This window comes from Gadus chalcogrammus, chromosome 7, assembly GCF_026213295.1.
Source record: "Gadus chalcogrammus isolate NIFS_2021 chromosome 7, NIFS_Gcha_1.0, whole genome shotgun sequence".
Lineage (NCBI taxonomy): Eukaryota > Metazoa > Chordata > Actinopteri > Gadiformes > Gadidae > Gadus > Gadus chalcogrammus.
In genome coordinates, this window is record NC_079418.1 from 195,434 (window position 1) to 203,378 (window position 7,945).

Sequence of the window (7,945 nt, forward strand, 5' to 3'; positions counted from 1 at the left end):
ATAGGGCTGCAGGAGATGCCTCTAAACCACACTACGATGGAAGCCACTAACAGCAACCTCGGAGCGCAGCCTGAGCCAGAGGCCGTGGAACCAGAAGGTGTGTATCTAACTTGCTAAATTGTTGTGTGTGTGTGTGTGTGCACATCCATCCATTTAATTTGATCTAGACTAAAAGTGTTCTATATTGCCTTGTGTTCAGAGTCCGACAGCGCTGCTGCTGCTCCTCCTCCTCCATCAAAGAGGAAAAGGAAGCAAAAAAGGAAGCCAAGCAGGGTTACCATTTGCCGCCACAAGTCCCAACTGAGGCAGGACACCCGGGTGCTGGAGGAGCAAAAGGGGAAGCCCCAATGCCAGCCGGGGGACCCCTGCCCCACGTGCGCCCAACCCAGGGACCCTGGACACGGGGCACGCGCTCTACAAGAGCAGTGCGTACTGCGAGTCAGAGGCGGGCCCTGGGGGCCTCACCGCTCGTGAGTGGCTAATCAGCCAACAGGCCCCCGAGGACGCCGGGAAGGTGCCCAGGACCACCCTCTGGAACATCGCCCGCAGGAAGGAGGTCGGCGACTCCTCTTCCCCTGGGCGCAAACCGCACAAGCTGCGGATCTGCCAGCGGTGCCTCCAGCCGGCGCAGAAAGATTTTGGCCACAGCCGGTTCGACGGGGAGAACTTCTGCTCCCTCTACGCCGGCAAAGGCGTAGACCTGTGGCTGGCCGAGAAGAGGGACCGCAAGAGGCGAAAGCCAAAGAGGTGAATTGATTGTTTCTGAATGCGTTTCGAAGTAAACTGCTTGCATTTACCTAAAGAACTAAAATTCGATGTTGAAATCCGTTCACCAGGAAGCAGAGGAAGCAGCGGGAGGAGAGGAGGGCGAAGGGCCCGGTGTCAGCCCCTGGAGAGGAACACAGCCCCGGCAGAGTGTGAGGCTGCTCCTCCCCGGGAACCCCCCTCCTGTGTTGTGCATGTTTTTAATTTAATAAATCTATTTGAATTACACACGCTTGTCCCTTCTTTTTACTTTAAGCAACAAGTCCACAACAACAATGATAACAAACGTTTTTAGTTTAATAATAAAAAAGCAATACATTAGAAACAGTGTAAAGCGTCTCGAAATAAAGCCATTCTTTAAGAAACAATCACATTGAAATAAAGCCTTTAATAAACACATTGAAAATAAAGCCATTCTTTAAGAAACAATCACATTGAAAATAAAGCCTTTAATAAACACATTGAAAATAAAGCCATTCTTTAAGAAACAAGCAATATATTGAAAATAAAGCCGCTCTTTGATAAACAATCAATACATTGAAAATAACGCCATTCTTTAATAAGCAATCACATTGAACATTAAAGCCTTCTTTGATAAACAATTGTGGCGACCCGGCGGCCCCAAACCCCTCAAGCCGGGCGGCCAGAGGGAGAGGCGGTGGATGGCGTATACCGCCGATGTCCACCAGCCGGAGCCCAAGAGGCCTCACCGACGGGGGTGACGAGACCCGCCCGGCCGGAGAGACAATTGCCATGGACACCACCGTGGCTCACCGAGTCACACGTATGATTTCTGATTTTCCCCTATATTTATAATAAATGAATATATAAATGAATTTATAATAAATGAATAAACGCCCTACCGAACGACTTGGCGTGTGTTGATTTCGGCGTGAGAGAGACGTTCCACACAATCGATACATTGAAAATAAAGCCGTTCTTTAACGAACAAGCAATACGTTGAAAATATAGCCTCTCTTTGATAAACAAGCGACGCGTTGCGATAACGGACACGGGTCGAATCAGACGAACGCTTGTTTATAACGGCACCGGTCCCTCGACATGGGCGTTTCCACCCGTGTCCCGACCCGACCCCGTGCGTTCCGTTTCGTTCCGATCGTTCCGATTTCGGCCTCTGCTCAAAGCAGACGGTGCGTTCCGATTTCGACCCCGAACCGTCGGTTCGACCGGTTGGACCGAACTTATTCTCGGTCCGAGGTGCCCGCGGGGGCCGGGACGGGCCCGAGGTGCGGCGGCCGAAAGGGGGCGCCAAAGCGGTCCGTCCCGCGGCTGCGCCGCGGGCCGGACCCCGATAGAGAAGAACGGTAACCTTCCTTTGCGCAGGGGCCATGCTAATCTTCTCTGTATCGTTCCAATTTTAGTAGATGTGATACCGAAGTAACACAAATACTGCCTAATCCTCAGTTAGCTATGTACCTCTGCTCAGACACCAAACGCTATCTGCTGGTGGAGCTACAACAGACGATTCCTACGTTGGACGATTTGCGGTTGCTGAGAAACGGAAAGCTTCGATGGACAGATGGCGCAAAAGATAACGTGGCTGAGAAACGTTCTTATCTTTATTTATCCGACAGAAAAGAGGAAAAAAACCCACCTCACTCATCGCGTCGATAAAGAACTTTTTTTTTTACGACCCAGCAAAAAAGAGACACCAAAAGCGTTGGATCGAATCCCCGTGAAATCAACGCTTTTGACCTGCCGTTCTCGTCGGAAATGAAGACGAGAACCCTTTATTGTGTTATAATTATTATTACAATACTATATGCAAAATATGACAGACCAAAAGCACTTATTGTGAATTTTATTTTCTTGTCTTGTTACTTATAGACCTGAATTGCATCCTTGTCCAATAGGTGGCGCTCTTGAATAATGTCTGTAGAGCGTGGTGTGGGGAGGGGGGTCTTGACCTTGGTATGGTAACCGTTTTGTATTTATTTAGAATGAGATCGTATTTACTTAACGGTTGCTAAGTTATACTTTATGTCCAATAGGGGGCGCTCTCGAATAATATTCAGGATCGGAACGAGCCCAGCAAAAAAAAGGTATAAAAAAAAAAAAAATGAAATTTTATCGGTTTTAAGTTATTTTCTCGGCCTAGGAAGGGTCTAGAAGCATAATTCCTGCAGATTCAGGATCGGAACGAGCCCAGCTAAAAAAAACAAAAAAAACAAAAAAAAATGAAATTTTATCGGTTTTAAGTTATTTTCTCGGCCTAGGAAGGGTCTAGAAGCATAATCCTGCAGATTCAGGATCGGAACGAGCCCAGCAAAAAAAGGTTAAAAAAAACAAAAAAAAATGCAATTTTATCAGTTAGAAGTTATTTTCTCGGCCTAGGAAGGGTCTAGAAGCATAATTCATGCAGATTCAGGATCGGAACGAGCCCAGCAAAAAAAGGGTTAAAAAAAACAAAAACAAAAATTAATGAATTTTCAAATTTCAAATTTGAAAAAAAAAAAAGAATATATATGAATGTCCAAAAAAATGCACCACAGACCACCACCAAACGACTCAAAATGGCCTAAAACGTGATCCTAGACACTTTCTGTGGGGATTCCACACTTTTCACCAATTTTCACAAAATGTTCACAACATTTTCCAAGTATTTTTACATTGGGGTCAACGGCAGCTATGTGAAGGAAGTGAGCTACAACTCCAAAGATTCCCACACATGTAGAAGGAGCCTGGAAAACCTTCCACACCAATTTTCTTCAAAAGAAAATATTGGTAACACCCCTTTTTCCCGCGTTTAGTGAAAAACTTCAAATGCGATTTTCTATACCAAAACAAGCCACCAGGTGGCCAGAACTTGGCACAGACTTAGCCCTGATCCATAGCTACCACTCCATAGGGTTTATATTCCCACGCCTCTCTCCCTGTTCCCATGGCAACGCTTTTAGGTGTTTTCCAATGTTAAAAAATGTTGCCACTAGGGGCGCCAAATTCCCTTCTGCTTCATATTTACCGTACCAAAATGAACCTTTAAATGGGGGGGGGTCAATGGCAGCTATACGAAGGAAGTTGGCTAGAACTCCGAAACTTTGAATTAAAACTTAAAAGATAGAACGCTTCACGAATTTGCGTGTCATCCTTGCGCAGGGGCCATGCTAATCTTCTCTGTATCGTTCCAATTTTAGTAGATGTGATACCGAAGTAACACAAATACTGCCTAATCCTCAGTTAGCTATGTACCTCTGCTCAGACACCAAACGCTATCTGCTGGTGGAGCTACAACAGACGATTCCTACGTTGGACGATTTGCGGTTGCTGAGAAACGAAAGCTTCGATGGACAGATGGCGCAAAAGATAACGTGGCTGAGAAACGTTCTTATCTTTATTTATCCGACAGAAAAGAGGAAAAAACCCACCTCACTCATCGCGTCGATAAAGAACTTTTTTTCTACGACCCAGCAAAAAAGAGACACCAAAAGCGTTGGATCGAATCCCCGTGAAATCAACGCTTTTGACCTGCCGTTCTCGTCGGAAATGAAGACGAGAACCCTTTATTGTGTTATAATTATTATTACAATACTATATGCAAAATATGACAGACCAAAAGCACTTATTGTGAATTTTATTTCTTGTCTTGTTACTTATAGACCTGAATTGCATCCTTGTCCAATAGGTGGCGCTCTTGAATAATGTCTGTAGAGCGTGGTGTGGGGAGGGGGGTCTTGACCTTGGTATGGTAACCGTTTTGTATTTATTTAGAATGAGATCGTATTTACTTAACGGTTGCTAAGTTATACTTTATGTCCAATAGGGGGCACTCTCGAATAATGTTCAGGATCGGAACGAGCCCAGCAAAAAAAGGTATAAAAAAAAAAAAAAAAGACATTTTATCGGTTTTAAGTTATTTCTCGGCCTAGGAAGGGTCTAGAAGCATAATTCCTGCAGATTCAGGATCGGAACGAGCCCAGCAAAAAAAAGGTTAAAAAAAACAAAAAAAAATGCAATTTTATCGGTTTGAAGTTATTTTCTCGGCCTAGGAAGGGTCTAGAAGCATAATTCATGCAGATTCAGGATCGGAACGAGCCCAGCAAAAAAAGGGTTAAAAAAAACAAAAACAAAAATTAATGAATTTTCAAATTTCAAATTTGAAAAAAAAAAAAGAATATATATGAATGTCCAAAAAAATGCACCACAGACCACCACCAAACGACTCAAAATGGCCTAAAACGTGATCCTAGACACTTTCTGTGGGGATTCCACACTTTTCACACCAATTTTCACAAAATGTTCACAACATTTTCCAAGTATTTTTACATTGGGGTCAACGGCAGCTATGTGAAGGAAGTGAGCTACAACACCAAAAGATTCCCACACATGTAGAAGGAGCCTAGAAAACCTTCCACACCAATTTTCTTCAAAAGAAAATATTGGTAACACCCCTTTTTCCCGCGTTTAGTGAAAAACTTCAAATGCGATTTTCTATACCAAAACAAGCCACCAGGTGGCCAGAACTTGGCACAGACTTAGCCCTGATCCATAGCTACCACTCCATAGGGTTTATATTCCCACGCCTCTCTCCCTGTTCCCATGGCAACGCTTTTAGGTGTTTTCCAATGTTAAAAAATGTTGCCACTAGGGGCGCCAAATTCCCTTCTGCTTCATATTTACCGTACCAAAATGAACCTTTAAATGGGGGGGGTCAATGGCAGCTATACGAAGGAAGTTGGCTAGAACTCCGAAACTTTGAATTAAAACTTAAAAGATAGAACGCTTCACGAATTTGCGTGTCATCCTTGCGCAGGGGCCATGCTAATCTTCTCTGTATCGTTCCAATTTTAGTAGATGTGATACCGAAGTAACACAAATACTGCCTAATCCTCAGTTAGCTATGTACCTCTGCTCAGACACCAAACGCTATCTGCTGGTGGAGCTACAACAGACGATTCCTACGTTGGACGATTTGCGGTTGCTGAGAAACGGAAAGCTTCGATGGACAGATGGCGCAAAAGATAACGTGGCTGAGAAACGTTCTTATCTTTATTTATCCGACAGAAAAGAGGAAAAAACCCACCTCACTCATCGCGTCGATAAAGAACTTTTTTTTTTACGACCCAGCAAAAAAGAGACACCAAAAGCGTTGGATCGAATCCCCGTGAAATCAACGCTTTTGACCTGCCGTTCTCGTCGGAAATGAAGACGAGAACCCTTTATTGTGTTATAATTATTATTACAATACTATATGCAAAATATGACAGACCAAAAGCACTTATTGTGAATTTTATTTTCTTGTCTTGTTACTTATAGACCTGAATTGCATCCTTGTCCAATAGGTGGCGCTCTTGAATAATGTCTGTAGAGCGTGGTGTGGGGAGGGGGGTCTTGACCTTGGTATGGTAACCGTTTTGTATTTATTTAGAATGAGATCGTATTTACTTAACGGTTGCTAAGTTATACTTTATGTCCAATAGGGGGCGCTCTCGAATAATGTTCAGGATCGGAACGAGCCCAGCAAAAAAAAAGGGAATAAAAAAAAAAAAAAATGAAATTTTATCGGTTTAAGTTATTTTCTCGGCCTAGGAAGGGTCTAGAAGCATAATTCATGCAGATTCAGGATCGGAACGAGCCCAGCAAAAAAAAGGTTAAAAAAAACAAAAAATTAATGAATTTTCAAATTTCAAATTTGAAAAAAAAAAAGAATATATATGAATGTCCAAAAAATGCACCACAGACCACCACCAAACGACTCAAAATGGCCTAAAACGTGATCCTAGACACTTTCTGTGGGGATTCCACACTTTTCACCAATTTTCACAAAATGTTCACAACATTTTCCAAGTATTTTTACATTGGGGTCAACGGCAGCTATGTGAAGGAAGTGAGCTACAACTCCAAAGATTCCCACACATGTAGAAGGAGCCTGGAAAACCTTCCACACCAATTTTCTTCAAAAGAAAATATTGGTAACACCCCTTTTTCCCGCGTTTAGTGAAAAACTTCAAATGCGATTTTCTATACCAAAACAAGCCACCAGGTGGCCAGAACTTGGCACAGACTTAGCCCTGATCCATAGCTACCACTCCATAGGGTTTATATTCCCACGCCTCTCTCCCTGTTCCCATGGCAACGCTTTTAGGTGTTTTCCAATGTTAAAAAATGTTGCCACTAGGGGCGCCAAATTCCCTTCTGCTTCATATTTACCGTACCAAAATGAACCTTTAAATGGGGGGGGTCAATGGCAGCTATACGAAGGAAGTTGGCTAGAACTCCGAAACTTTGAATTAAAACTTAAAAGATAGAACGCTTCACGAATTTGCGTGTCATCCTTGCGCAGGGGCCATGCTAATCTTCTCTGTATCGTTCCAATTTTAGTAGATGTGATACCGAAGTAACACAAATACTGCCTAATCCTCAGTTAGCTATGTACCTCTGCTCAGACACCAAACGCTATCTGCTGGTGGAGCTACAACAGACGATTCCTACGTTGGACGATTTGCGGTTGCTGAGAAACGGAAAGCTTCGATGGACAGATGGCGCAAAAGATAACGTGGCTGAGAAACGTTCTTATCTTTATTTATCCGACAGAAAAGAGGAAAAAACCCACCTCACTCATCGCGTCGATAAAGAACTTTTTTTTTTACGACCCAGCAAAAAAGAGACACCAAAAGCGTTGGATCGAATCCCCGTGAAATCAACGCTTTTGACCTGCCGTTCTCGTCGGAAATGAAGACGAGAACCCTTTATTGTGTTATAATATTATTACAATACTATATGCAAAATATGACAGACCAAAAGCACTTATTGTGAATTTTATTTTCTTGTCTTGTTACTTATAGACCTGAATTGCATCCTTGTCCAATAGGTGGCGCTCTTGAATAATGTCTGTAGAGCGTGGTGTGGGGAGGGGGGTCTTGACCTTGGTATGGTAACCGTTTGTATTTATTTAGAATGAGATCGTATTTACTTAACGGTTGCTAAGTTATACTTATGTCCAATAGGGGGCGCTCTCGAATAATGTTCAGGATCGGAACGAGCCCAGCAAAAAAAAGGTATAAAAAAAAAAAAAAAATGACATTTTATCGGTTTTAAGTTATTTTCTCGGCCTAGGAAGGGTCTAGAAGCATAATTCCTGCAGATTCAGGATCGGAACGAGCCAGCTAAAAAAAAGGTAAAAAAAACAAAAAAAAAATGAAATTTTATCGGTTTTAAGTTA

General features: G+C 43.0%; 3 non-coding genes and 2 pseudogenes across 3 annotated transcripts; 1 reads left to right on the forward strand and 4 right to left on the reverse strand.

Moving 5' to 3' along the window:
* LOC130385403 (zinc finger protein 135-like) overlaps window positions 1–7,945 on the forward strand; it is a 150,598-nt pseudogene that overhangs the window by 130,762 nt on the left and 11,891 nt on the right.
* LOC130386748 (U6 spliceosomal RNA) lies at window positions 2,096–2,170 on the reverse strand (annotated as a pseudogene).
* LOC130386794 (U6 spliceosomal RNA) lies at window positions 3,838–3,943 on the reverse strand. Its single transcript, XR_008896236.1, has one exon. It is a non-coding gene; the product is annotated as a U6 spliceosomal RNA (small nuclear RNA).
* LOC130386795 (U6 spliceosomal RNA) lies at window positions 5,492–5,597 on the reverse strand. The gene has a single exon (XR_008896237.1). It is a non-coding gene; the product is annotated as a U6 spliceosomal RNA (small nuclear RNA).
* LOC130386796 (U6 spliceosomal RNA) lies at window positions 7,022–7,127 on the reverse strand. The gene has a single exon (XR_008896238.1). It is a non-coding gene; the product is annotated as a U6 spliceosomal RNA (small nuclear RNA).